This window comes from Nothobranchius furzeri, chromosome 12 (genome assembly GCF_043380555.1).
Source record: "Nothobranchius furzeri strain GRZ-AD chromosome 12, NfurGRZ-RIMD1, whole genome shotgun sequence".
Classification (NCBI taxonomy): domain Eukaryota; kingdom Metazoa; phylum Chordata; class Actinopteri; order Cyprinodontiformes; family Nothobranchiidae; genus Nothobranchius; species Nothobranchius furzeri.
The window spans coordinates 14,585,466-14,599,952 of NC_091752.1; the positions used below are offsets into that span (position 1 = coordinate 14,585,466).

The following is a 14,487-nucleotide window of genomic DNA, read 5'->3' on the forward strand; positions in this document are numbered from 1 at the left end:
TTTAAATCCTTCGTGTGCAGATGGACTTAAAGCCTCTTTGACTGCTGCTGAGAGGTTTCTGACATAATTAATAGGCAAAACTGAAACTATTCAAGCTCAAATTCCCCAGCAGTTTAGTTTTATTGATGAAGATATCTGTTTTAATTCAACTACTCTGAATTCTTTTGACTCTGTATCCCCAGATATGTTGGATGAAATTGTTGGAAGGCTGAAACCATCCAGCTCTGCACTCAACATCATTCCATCCTCTATTGTTAAGAATGTTTGGCCAGCTATTTCAAATATGGTTCATAATGTAATCAACTCTAGTCTGCAGTGTGGAGAAGTTCCAAAGAGTCTGAAAAGATCTGTAATCAAACCCCTTCTTAAGAAACTCGGTCTTGATGTCTCGGTATTATCCAATCATCAACCTATTTCTACGCTGCTGTTTCTTTCTAAGGTTCTTGAGAAAGTCGTTTTTAAGCGATAGTCAGACCATTTAGATAATAACAAATTTTAGAAGTTTTTCAATCAACTTTTAGAACAAGCATTACTGAAACTGTTCTCGTGAGAGTGTTCAATGATATTTACAAATATACTGATGTGGGTGACAGTCTTTTTATTATTCTTTGACCTGACTGCTGCTTTTGATACTCTTGATCATGTTATACTTCTCAATTGACTGGAGAAGTTTGTTGGTCTCTCTGGTTCAGCGCTCTTCTGGGTGAGTTCCTTCCTGTCTGACAGGTATGTTACTATTAAGATTGGTAGCTTCTGCTCAAGTGATGCTCCCCTGAAATGTAGGGTCCCACAGGGCTCTGTACTTGGTCCTCTGCTTTTCAATTTATATTTGCTCCTTCATGGGGCCATCTTAAGGAAATATGAACTTGATTTTCATCTTTATGCTGATGACTGTCAGGTCTATGCTCCTATTAAAGCTAAGGATTTAGCTCTGAGTTGTCTTTGTGAGGTTAATGATTATGGATGGGTTGTAATTTTCTCCAGATTAATGAGTCTAAGACTGAGTTGATTGTGTTTGCACCAAGTGGTGCTCCTGTACTTACTCAGTCTCATATGATGCAAAGGATGTTGTGTCTAATTTGGGTGTTAAGATTGATTCTCAGCTTAAATTTGATGTTCAAGTCAGTAATGTGGTTCAAGTATGCTTTTTTCGCCTAAAGAATCTTTATAAGTCGTTTTTGATGAGGAATAGTTTTGAGAAGCTTATTCATGCATTTAATGCATTTTCAGGGGTGGACATTAACCGGTAACTCTGAAAATTTACCGGCCCTGCAGGTCAGCTGCCAAAATGAGTCAAAATAACAACTGAATCGTTTTAAATGTAATAAACCTTTATTTTGTACACATTCACAAACATAAACTTTTCTACCAGCACTGTCAGTTTCTGGCACCATTGTGATGCAGGCTGAACATTTGGCTAGTGGTGGACTAGTGTTCAGTGTTTCCCCTAAGAATTTTTCCAGCTGTGGTGGGGGGGGGGGGGGGGGGGGGGCTTGGGGAGAAATTATGACACATCTCTAAATAAAGTAAAAATTTTCCAGTGCAGATTGGAGACAACCCATAGAAGCACTGATTTTATCTCATTTCAGAGAAAAATAGCACAGGTCAGATGCACCTAATGAATAAAATTTCTAACAAACTCAGGAATCTTTCTTTGCTTCACTGTTCTGGTGCTGAGAATATCACTAATGCGGATCAAAGGAGATACACAGATGAATGCACCTCTTATTTATTATTTGGAAACTACATTTACTGCAGCTGGCAGAGGCAGAGATTTTTTCTATTGATACACAGAATTTACAGAATCATTTTAATAGGGGAAGACTGCAGGAGAGAGTGGTAAAATACAGGGGGTCCCCAGCAAAAACAAGAAACTATGAGTCTGATAAAACCCGCTGGTTTTCCATCAGGCAGTCACGGGGCAGCTCCAACGACCCAGTGGCTGTGCTGGGTCAGTTATCGAGCCCAGTCCGGTACCGGCTCGGCCGTGAATGAGCCGAGGCGACGTCGTGCTCTGCTTAAGAAGAAGCTTTATTTTCCCGCTTCAGAAGAAGCGTCCAACGTGTTTTTACGCTTTCTCCGAGACATATCACGTCGCTAAGTTGTTAGTGCCGTGCGCTAACACGTCAATAGTGCAGCATAGCCTGCTGGAGGTTTTAAGGGTTCAGATGAAAACACCCGACCTCTCACGCTGCTCACGCATCGATCTTAAGTTGTCGCTGTTGCGCTCACGCCGTAATACAGTATTAGATGTGGTTAAAGTCAGACATGAAAAAATAAATAAATTTTACATGAATACCTGATGATTAGCCTGGGGGGGGGGGGGGGGGGGACCTGGCCTAATAAGCACTGGAGGAAACCCTGTAAAGATCGTCAACACTCGTTTATCTTAATGCTGCTGAAACATGTAAACCTAAAAGCATTATATCCACTGCTACCTTTCTAATTTTAAACTCAGTAACTTATGCTGTAATTGCACCTTGCTCTGCCTGCTCCTTTCTTCTTGCTGCCCGCCGGCTGTGATCACAAGCGACAACATAGTAGTTCCCACTGCTTCTTTGGGAAACAGCGCAAAAAAAATAAAATAAATAAAACTTGGGATCTTGTAGGTGTGGCGGTAAGATTTCAGCCGTGGCGGGCCGCCACGGCTACGCCTATGTAAGGTAAACCCTGAGTGTTACTCCACCTCAAAGTTCTTTTCAAGCTCGTCCTCATTTCTTGCTCATCATGGAGAGCAAGCGGCCCTGACCCATTGCACATGAAATCTTCCTCTGGCTCTGCATCATCCATCTCAGCAGCAGTGGAAGTCTTTCCATCCATGAAATCAAGACGCCTTCACCGTTTGACATCATGAAACCATATATTTATGGCTGGCTTCGGGTCGAAGTTTTTAATGTCTGCCCACAGTAACAGCACCCACATGAGCTTGCCCACACTCTTCCCTGACAGGCTGGACCGCCAGTCACTCTTAATCATTTTCTTGTGGTTGAAACCTCTTTCACATTCAGCTGTTGATGCAGGCAGGGTCAGTAGCAGGTCCACAAGCTGAAGAACGTTGGGGCACTCGTCAAAGTACCTTCTGTTCAGTTCGCACCATGTCACCTTCTTGATGAACTCCAACCAGTCAGGCTGCTGATACACCTTGGATCGGAGTATTGTCCACTAGGGATGAGCCTACGGATAAAGCATTTTTGACAAATACTAGCATGAAACGAGTAAACCTCGGAAATATCTGTAATCGTGCTGAAGGAAGGAAAATCCTCATTAGGTAACTGACTCTCCACGCTCTGTGATTGGCCAGTCACATAGAGCGCCCGCCCCTCCCTACACACAAAACTAGCCGGCCGGGAGTGCAGTCCGTCCAGCTCATCCACGCACACACACAGACAGTAACGGATCTTGCTGTGATTGTTTCACTGTTGCTCACGTTTCTTCAGTTTTCCTTAGGTTTTCTTCAGCTCGCCTCTTTTTCAGTTGAATATTTAAAGTTACTTTTTTCGTAACTTACATGGTGCATTTGACAAGAAAGAGCTGACGTTCTGACTGCCATATGCATCGCTAAGAAAACTATCCTCTTGAATTGGAAAAATAGAGAAACTCTCTGCATTAACCAGTATAGAAATCTTTTGTTAGATCATATTACACTTGTTATAGCCTCTGCTTCCACTTCAGATCAATCTCTCTGGGCTCCTTTGATCGGTTCCATCACATAGCGAGGGTGGGGGGCCGTTGATGTTGTCCTGCGGGATGGTGTGGGTGGGGGGGTGTGGGGTCTGAGTTTGGAGTATCCAGATGTTCCCTGGAGGTGGGTTCACTGGGGGTGTCTGGGACTGGGGGGCCGTTGCCCCCCTCTGGAGGTGCTTGGGTTGCCTCGGGGGTCGACTGCTGGCGGTTGTGAGTGGGGCCCTTGGGGATCTTGGCGGCAACCATGGGTCACTGCCTGGCATCTGCATTGCCCCTGGGCGGGTCTGGGTGGGGGCCTGGGGGCTCGGGGTTTGGGAGTGGCCGGCCCCGTGTGGGGATCTGGGCGGGGCCTTGGGGGTCGGGTCCTGACATGTATGTTGCCGGGAAGAAGGCAGGAACATGCAGCAGTGCCTGGCCCGGGTTCGGGGGCCTCAGGTAGACCTTGGCTCCTCTGCCGTTCCATCACAGGGGAGGGGGAGGTCCAGGAGGGGGAGGACCCAACCTTACCTGGATGTCCCATGTCTTATATATTCTGGAAGTTGTGCAAATGCAGGGATGGGCATAGATATTCTGCTGGGGTGGGGCTGGGTTGGTGCCCTCTGACTCCGTGAGGCTCTGTAATGCTGCTGCTTTGGGCCCTGGCAGGATGGGCTGGGGTCTCCATGCCCTGGGTGGCAGTTTGACAACAGAGGTGCCTATTGGGGCCAGTAGGGGAGCTGGCTCCCTGGAGGGCTAAGCCCAACCAGCCATTCCTCCCCATCCCCGCATATTTCTCTCCTCCTGCTCCCTCACATCATCACACAAACATACACATAGGACCTTGGGGGTGGGCAAGTCAGGGAGTGCGGGTATGACCCCATTTTTGCATTCCTGTGGCAACCTGCCCCCCAATTTTATTTGCACCTTATACACTTCCACTGACGACATTCCACACAAACACACACTTAGGGCCTTGGGAGTGAGCACATTCAACGGCATTTGGCAGGGGGATATTTCAGCCTCCTCCCAGGTGCCGGTGCCCACTTCCAATTTTAAACCGCACTTAGACACCAAGGGCTGAGGGTGTAAGTGGGGTGGTGCGGTGGCATCAGCTGGCATAGGCCGGATGATGCCCACACTGCCCATTCACCACAGCCATGGAATACACCTCATGATCACACAACACTATATTGGAGCAGGCGGAGGGAGACTAGGGGGTCTTAGCCACCTCTGTTGTTGCCTGGCTTCCAGGGGCTGGAGGCTAGGAGGGAGATCTGGCCGTCTGGTTGGGGTCTGGGGTGGTAGGTGGCTGTGCTCAGCATTGGGCGGGGGAGCCTTCTCATCAGCACCCCAGCAGAAAGGGTCAAACTCTGGTTACCGGTGATGGTTGTACCCAATGTGCAGCAGTACCAGGACCAGAGTGAATAGGGTGTGTATGGGGAGCATGAGTGGGTGTCCGGCGTGCATTTTTGTAAGTCTTGGGTTGTATGTGCATGTGTGAGCATGAGGGTGGGAGTGTGTGACTGTGTTTGTGTATGACTGTATATGTCAGGTGGGGCCTTTGACTCCTCCCCTCTCCTGGAACTTCTTTTGATGATATAGATCTTCGTCCCCCTGACCCACCTGGTGTGAGGGGTTGTGCCTTGGTCTGCCTGAGTGTTCGTGGCAACCGGGTCTGGGGGTTTAAGATTTTGGCATCTGCCTGATAGATCCCGGTGGCTGCCTGGTGGGGTCTGGGTCCCTGGGCTCTGTTGGGTCCCCGGCGGGGGTGGTCGTTAGGGCTGTCGCGGTAACCGCAAAAATGAAATATCGCGATATGAAGAAGCCCACCGCGCTGCATCATGCGCCACCGCGATTACTGAACTTGGTTCAACTCAATGATGCATGTTGAGAAGGATGGCTGCACTGGTATCAAAACGAAACGTTACTTCTCTCCTTTGGGAGCACTTTGGTTTTCAGTACGTCAGCTGCTGCGCAGCCAGGGTCCTTGGCCGAGACAGAGCTGCCACCAGCGGCAAAAATAAATAAATAAACGCTCGGAGACCTGCTGAAGTCCCGAACAAGCACTGCTTCTGCAGCCGTCCCGAAGAGAGTTTGAGCCGAGCTGGAGCTCACTCGCTACCTGCAGGAGGAATGCATCCACCCTAAAGAAAACCCCCGTGACACGGTGGAGCAACAACCGGGAGAGATTCCCTTTGCTCGCCAGAGTCGCACGCAGGTACGTGTGCGTTAGTGCAACGAGCGCTCCATCTGAGAGGGTTTTCAGTGTTGCTACAAATGTTGCCACCCCTCTCAGATCCTCTCTCAAACCGTAGTTAACATGCTGGTTTTCCTTGTAGGTAACAAGGACGTGACCGAGCTATAAATCACCGTCATTCGTGTGTGTGAAAGTGAAAGTGAAATGATAGTGCGCCCGCCCCCCGGCGCGCGCGCGCCCGGTACATGCAATTTTTTATGCTTGATTTTAAACAACTAAACAAAATGGGGACTTGTTTCTTATTTGTTAGATGCTGCAGCCAAATTTGCATTTAAAAGTTTAACCTTCTCCTGAATTTTGTTGTTTTTAAGTTCAGTCGGACTCCAACTGTCGGAGAAACAAGCGTTACTGCGATTTGTGTTGTTACTGCCCTTTGATCTGCATTCAGTAAAGTGTTATTAAAGAAGGCACGGCAATTTTTAACCTTTTTTAAATGTGTAAACATTATGTTTAGATAGTACTGCAATAAAAAAGGGCTGCAATAATATCGCACACCGCAATATTAAGCCACCCTGAATCACCGCAGGGGGAATTCCTCAACCGCGACAGCCCTAGTGGTCGTCCCGGGTCGCTGGGTCCCGGGCTCGGCCGGCAAGGGGGTGGGAGGCTGCGGGCGGGCCTATGGGCTTGCCGCTGATGTCTCCCGGGACTCTGCCGGCTGCTGGTTGTGGCCCCCCGGGGCGATCCTCTGTTTCTCTCGAGGGGGGCGGGGGCCTTTCTGGTTGCAGTCTCCTTGGGGTTCCTGTGTTCTGGATCTCTGGGACTTGGAGCTCCCCCCGTCTCCTGCGCATCTTTGGGGGGCGGATCTGTGGTCCCTCACACTCTCTGTTGGACGCTCCTATAGAGAAACCTTACATAAACAAGCGCGTGTACACACACAGGTGCTCACATGGTGCTCTCAAAAGTATGGGCTTGGGCACGTTAAACACATGTCTTAAGACTATGGTGGGCACTTAATGCACTGTGATTTATTATCGTGATTCTTCAGTTAAGCAATGTTGATTATATATTTCTTCATCAAGATGATGCAGTGATAGCTTGATCTTGTTGTATTGTTGTTGTGTCCCATTTTTTTTTTTTGCCCTTTTGCTTTTTTTTGTCTTTCTCTGCAGGTCTAGAAGCAGACTCTTGTTCATTATTTAATTTTGTGGACCCCCCCCCCCCCCTCTCCCCACCTTTTCTTTTCCTTTCTCTTTCACCTCTGACTCCGTGTCTGGTCGGAATTACAAAGCATTCAAAAACAATAACAATAAAGTTTTAAGTGTCAGGCGTGACATTAAAAGCAGACGCTTTGATGCTCCACCTGAGAGTAAATCTGTAAGGCTTGTTACCAGCATTCAGACATCAATTCTGCTTGCTTCACAGCCAGACAGGACACGGTAATAAAAAAAAAATTAAAAAAAGAGAGAGCTGACGTGCTGTGTCTCTAATTCCGCTCGGGTCGGGTTATTTATTTTTTTTACTCCCTCTCTCTCCCTCTCACCCTCTCTATCTCTCTCAGACACACACACCTCAATCAACATTGTTTTGTTTAACTTTGTGTGGCAAAATGCCAAGAATGTTAAGACAAAAAAATCTGTTTAATCAAATTAAAATAAAAAATATACATAAAGTTGTGTCTGGTTCTAGCATTTCATATTTGCTAGTTCCTACTGCATGAGTTCAGATGCATTAATTCATGCACATAAATATTAATATGCTGATTTTATTGAAACACTTGTTCTGTAATAGTTTCTTTACTATTGTGATCAAAAATATTTAATCTCAATTCTGAGGCTGCTCTGTAATAGTTTTCAAATTAACAATACACATATCAACTTCTGATCATTCCTTATCAATTTCAGACTTAAAATAATATATTGATGTAAACCACACCCACTCCCGGTTAAACCACGCCCACGTCCGGGTTATGCCACGCCCGTTCAGAGTACAGATACAGATAATTTAGTTGGTTGAACAGATACAGATACAGATAGTAGTGTACTCGCTCATCCCTATTGTCCACTCGTCGGCAACTTTGTCCACCTGCACACCCGCATCTTCCAGGACAGGCTTGAAGTGCCCAACCAGGATGTCAATGGCTGCATCTCCAAAGTCTGAAAAAAAAAAAAAATAAATAAAAAATTTAATTATCAAAAAACCTTACTCTTTAAAAACCAAGGGGTGTCCTAGCATTACCTCTTCATTTAAAAAAATGTGCTGTGATGAAATCACCATATCAAAGTAAAATGAGGCAGTTCATAAATTGAAACAAAAAACCAACCTGTCATGTTTACTTTGTCAGGCCAGAACCCAAAATCTGCAATGTTTGTGGCATGAAGTACCCCTCCTTTCACATGCCCAAATCGGTTCTCCATATTGGCCACCAGGTCATCAATGAGATTCGGGTGTGATGGCTGGAATGATCGACCGTCGCCCATGAGTTCCCTTCCCTCAAAGGTCATCTTGTTCCCGAACGACTGTAGCATGGGACCAGGCTAGGGCTGGGCGATATCTCGATATTTTAATATATATCGATATAATTCTAAACAAGATATAACACGGGACAGTATCTCTAATATCGATGTAGTAAAAATTTCCATTTAAATTACAATAAATGAGCCGCAACTCGCATGTTTTTCTCCTCTCCCAGTGTCCCTAAACACAACCTGTCTGTTCCGCCTCCCCCGCTCTGTGCCCACAAGCCCTCCCCCTCCGCCACCACACTCGAGTGCTGACTGCTGAGCTGCTCGCGACATGGAAATGGAGGGCGAAGCAGAAGAGGAGTTGGTCAGTAAAAAAAAAAAAGAACAATGGCTCGATAATCTGGAAATGGTTTGGTTTTAAATTGTCAGATGACCAGCAGCAAAATGTTTTCTGTAAAGAATGTCGAAAACCTGTTGCAACGAAGGGTTCGAGCACAACAAACCTCTTCCACCACTTAAAACAGCGCCATAAAGTGGAGTATGAAGAGAGCATCAAATTACGTGCTGCTACTCAGACCACAAAGTCTTCCCAACCTGTTGTCCCGAAACAAACTTTGTTGCAGGCTTCACTGAGCCATAGTGAGCCATACGAAAGAACAAGTAACAAGTGGCGTGAAATTACCAAAGCGGTGGCTTTCCATATCGCCAAAGACATGGCTCCCGTATCAACGGTGGAGCAGACCGGTTTTGTACAGCTGCTAAAAACCATGGACTCGAGATACCAATTGCCCAGTCGCAATTATTTCGCAAGAGAGGCGCTACCCAAAATGTACACGGATGTCAGAGCCAGTCTTGCTGCCCGGCTTGCAAAAGTGTCTCACTACGCGCTCACCACCGACATGTGGTCCAGCAGGACCTGCAAACCTTACATGAGTGTAACTGTGCACTTCATAGAGGACTGGGAGCTGAAGAGTGCATGTCTTCAAACCAGCTACTTTCCGCAAGATCATACAGGAGAGCATATTGCCGAAGCCCTGCAGGAGACCCTCAAAAGCTGGAATCTCAACCCAACGGAACTAGTTGCTGTGACGACAGACAACGGGACTAATGTTGTCAAAGCGCTGCAGTTGACAAAGTGGCCAAGGATGCAGTGTTTTGGTCACAGACTTCATCTGGCCATTGGTGAGTACAATACAGAATTAATTAATTTAAATAGGAATATATATGACAGTGAAAATGCTCAGTAAAACGTGTGTGTGTGTGTGTGTGTGTGTGTGTGTGTGTGTGTGTGTGTGTGTGTGTGTGTGTGTGTGTGTGTGTGAGTGAGTGAGTGAGTGAGTGAGTGAGTGAGCGAGCGAGCGATTGTGTTTTGTATTATTTATGTCACTTTGAATAATATTATCTAATAAATTCCATTGGAATTTATTAAGTGTACGCAATTATGAACAAATAATTCATAATAGTAACTAGCATAAGAAAATGCCACAAGAACATATTAAGAACAGGAAAAACTTGATTTTTATCAGAGTGTGTCTTTAACTGAGATTGTGTTTAAGATGTGCTTCACAACTAAACTTTGGCCAGATGGACCCAATTAAATAATTAGTGATTTTAAAATGTGGATTTAAATGTTGTGTGTTTATTTAGGACACAGTTTGGATGATGCCCGGACAACAAGAGCCATTTGTGTCTGTAAGAGAGTTGTCAGCTGCTTCTCGTACAGCTGGAAGAAGAGAAAAGCCCTGGCTGATGTGCAAATACAGCTGGGTCTACCAGGTCACCAGCTAATCACGAGTCAGCCACTCACTGGGGATCAAGACTACAAATGATTGAGAGGGTCCTTGAGCAGGAAGGGGCACTTTCTAAAGTCTTGTCCTCTGACAAGAAAACCAGACCACTTGTTCCCACCTGGCAGGACATCGAGGTCCTGGAGGCAATAAAGAAGGCTCTGAAACCCCTTCAAGACTTCACTGCCGCTCTCTCAGGAGAAGAGTACATTACCCTTTCATACATCAGGCCTGTGCTTTACCTGTTCACCAACAGTCTCCTGGCACATGAAGAGGGAGATACTGAGCTCTGCAAGTCCATCAAGTCCTGCATTGTGGACTACCTCAACAGCAAGTATGCTGATCCATCCACCTGTGACCTGTTGGACATTGCTTCATTACTGGATCCCCGATTCAAGGCTACGTACATTTCAGGTGAAAAACTTGATGCACTAAAGCATAAAGTCACCACAGAGGTGGAGTCTTTGCCCAGTGACCTGGTCAGCTGTGTGCCTGAGCTGCCTGACCCAGCTGGGACTGAGCCTGCAGACCAAGGCCAGGCAGCAGTTGCAGTACTGCCCGCATCTAAAAAGAAAAAATCTCTGGCGAGCTTCTTTGAGAACACCAAACCTGCAACAAGCACTACACACACACAGGATACAGTGGAAACTGAGCTTTTGAGCTACTTGTTGTCAGTTTGTGTAGAGAAAGATACTGACCCTCTGAAATGGTGGCAGAAACATGAAAGTAACTTTCCTTCATTGAGCCACCTGGCAAAAAGGTACCTTTGTGTGCCAGCCACCAGCTCACCTTCAGAAAGGGTGTTTAGTTGCAGTGGGAACATTGTAACTTGCCACAGGGCATCCCTAAAACCTGACAGTGTGGACAGGTTAGTTTTCCTGGCACAAAATCTGTAAATTGTACAGAAGTTGGTTTGTAACTTTTTGATTTCATATCATTTTGCTCTTATTATTTGAGATGTGCACAAGGTAAGAATTGCCTAGCCTGTTTACATGTTCGTCGGATTTTGCACAAAGACTGGCCTGGCTTGTTTACATTTATTTATTTTTTTGAGAAATTGACTTAAGGTTAAATTGACATGTTTATTTACAGAGCTGTTAATCTCAGTCAAAATGTCTGTTTATTATTACTGTTAAAATGGTTACATTTTTTTTTGTTGCTCAATTTGTTAACATTTTGACATCAATAAAGGAGTCCGAGTGAGCTTTGGCATGTGGCTTAAATTTATATCGGTTGGTTTTTAAAGGGTTTGCCTCTGAAAAGAATTTTTAAAGGGTTTGCCTCTGAAAAAAAATTAACCTAACAGGGACACAAAAGGTTTGGGGGAAGTCCCAATTACGTCACTAAAAAAGTATCGATATATATCGAGTATCGCCATTTAGCTAAAAAATATCGAGATATGACTTTTAGTCCATATCGCCCAGCCCTAGACCAGGCCTACAAAGAGAAAGTAAAAATATTGGTTAGTTTAACACAATATAGACTGCTATAAATTTTAACTATTAATATGTTTAGAATACTACTTTTTAACATTTTCTATTTCAGATACTGTTGATGGAGACTCCACCAGTGCTGTTGAAGTTCAACACACAGACTGCTGAAATTTATATTTGTTACAAAATGATTATATAAATGTTCACAAAGTTGATAATATACAGTTAACAGATGCCAAACTGTAAGGCCAAAGATGTTTTATTTTAAAATGAAGGCTTACTTTCTCTTGTAAGTCAGCAGCACAGTCTTGGTTGACTGTAGGGCTTCATGCAATGCAGCCATCGTCACGTTGGTCTTCTGCATCTTGCATGACAGGTTGGAAAGATGAGCCAGGAAATCAAACAAGAACCATGCATACTTTATCACGTCCAGGGATGTTGCAGCACGATAGTAGTTCCGGGCCTTGGCCTGCTGGTCACTTCGTACTCCGGTGGAATCTGGGGACTGTATTTGAAAAACAGCAACATGAAGACATTATTTATTTTATATTTGCATAAATAGAGCAGATTGCAAGCTTTAATATGCACATTTAATAAAATACAGTTTTTACTTGCTGCTCATTTTTTTGAGATTTTATCTACTTTATCAAGTGCATTTTTAAGTGCATTTAAACTGACATTTAGTTGTCAGTGCAAGCATTGTTGAGAAATCATTTTTAAAATAATGTCATTGGAACAGTGCACATAAGGATATACCTGTTCCAGATGTTGAACAAGGGCAGAGTACCCTCGCAAGAAATGGTCCAAGGCCGTCAACAAGTGTGATACCCAGCAGGTGCCTGTAGCTCTGGTGGGCATCATGGGTTTCTTTCCCAGGGATTCGAACAAGGCCTTTAAGTTCGCCCGGTTGAGAGGACTGTAGCGGTAGAATGTGTAGAGTCCAGTAAGGAGAGCATCCAGCTTCTTGTGGAATGGATTCTTCGAGGCAGCATCCTTAAAACTCAGCTCAAGTCTATGGGGCATTCAATGAATGGGCAGCACTTGGGGCAGGTCTGCTGTCAGTCTTGTCACCACGCCACTCTTTTCCCCCAAGCATGACTGCAGCCCCGTCTGTTGACACAGCGACAAGTTTCTTCTTCCAGGTGCCTTCCTCCAAACCAAGACCTTTACACCCACCGGCTGTTATGGCAGACGTGATGTTTTCAGCATTAGCTTTTGTGACTGCCTCAATACCCAGGAACTTGACACTGATTTGTCCTTTAACTGCTTGTCGGCCATAGATGATCTCTTCTTCAATGACAGCACTGTCAGCACAGCCATCTGAAATCAGAAAAAGAAACTCCAGCTGCAAATTCTTCTTGCACTCTCTCCTTCTCTGCCTGGGCTATATACCCAATGAATGTTTTGGCCTTCTTTCTGGTTCGGTACATTTCGCCTGTCTCCATGCCCTTCTGCTCATCTAAACTGAAAGAAAAAGCAAATTACATTTCATACATTCAATTTTGACAGACAGTCTTTAACTGTGCTAATGCACATATCTCTGACATTGGAAAGATGGCAGTAAAAAAAAATAAAAATAAAAACAGAGTAAGAAAAGGTGAGGAAAAATAAAAAATGGAATAATGAAGAAAAGGTGAAAATAATTAAAGGAACGTTTTTTGAAGGAAATCTTTAAAAAAATCCTTTAAAAAAAGAAGAAGAAACAGAAGATGGCAGTAAAACAGAATTTAAAAAAAAAATCAAAGATGACAGACAGTGCATCTTTTCGGTTTCTTTTTCTCTCCATCAAACAATGAAATGGACAAAAACACATCGTTAAACAGATCAAACCCAGTATTTTGATATTTTGTTAAGCAAATAATACTTACTCGCACATCCAAGTAGGGTTGTCACGGTAACCGATGTAGCGGTAAACCCCGGTAAAAAGTTGACAAAAATAATAACCATCTTGTTTTTAAAAAAAATAAATTATCTCTGTGGATTACCATGGCTGCGGTGTAGGCACGGTGACCCTTACCAGCCACCGTATCATCTGCTGAAGTTGCTGGCTTCTAGGGCTGCGACAACGAATCGATAAATTCGATGAAAATCGATCACTAAAAGCGTTGGCAACGAATTGCGTCATCGATTCGTTGTGTTGCGTAACTCTTCCAACCCCACCCCCTCACCCCCCCCACCCCCCCACCCCCCACCCCCGGCCGCCGTTGCGCACAGACCGGAAGCAAGTCAGATCAGCGCGAGGGAGAGCCGGGTGAAGCAGCAAGACCCAAAAAAGTAAAAACTTCTAAAGTTTGGGAGCATTTTCAGTTAAATCACGCGAAGACATTCGTTACCTGCAACGTTTGTAGGTCAGACTTAGCATGGCACGGGAGTACTACAGCGATGATGCAGCATCTTAAAAGCAGGCATGCCGAATCAGCGAGGAGGGAGAGAGCTCGGTGTCCGGGTAAGTTAAAAACTTTTCAAAAGTGATTCACCCAAGTCCCGGAGTATTACACAGGCTAGACATGCAATAAACTCGTAAAAAAAAGTCTATAGAATCGTAAGCGCGACGCTATTAGATAGGCGGTGGGGGGGGGGGACTCGCGCTTCTGCGAACCGGTTCCGCCGTCACATTCCCGCAGAAAGTGGTTGATTACACCAGGGCCAGACTACTAGCACCACAATGTCCTCAGAAGCGAAAACGCTTTTAAAAGGGAGGGAGGAGTCCTAACTGTTGTGCTGTGTGAGAGTGCAGTATATACTGGTTAATATATTTTTGGGTTCAGTTACTTTCAAGTGGCCTAATGTGAGTCTATTTGGGATCATTGGAATGATCAGCAGCATTTCTTGATGTGACTTTATGGCAGTTTAATTTTGATTAATTCACAGCCTATGTTTAATTACATTTAAAAATTAGTTGTTTGACATCCCCAATTATAATGTCTACTGATGAGATCAAA

The 14,487-nt window shown here is 44.9% G+C and overlaps 1 protein-coding gene across 1 annotated transcript in view; it reads left to right on the forward strand.

Moving 5' to 3' along the window:
- The window catches only part of LOC139062079 (oocyte zinc finger protein XlCOF6-like), a 114,325-nt gene that overhangs the window by 9,733 nt on the left and 90,105 nt on the right, over positions 1 to 14,487 (forward strand). The gene's annotated exons all lie outside the window — the stretch shown is intronic.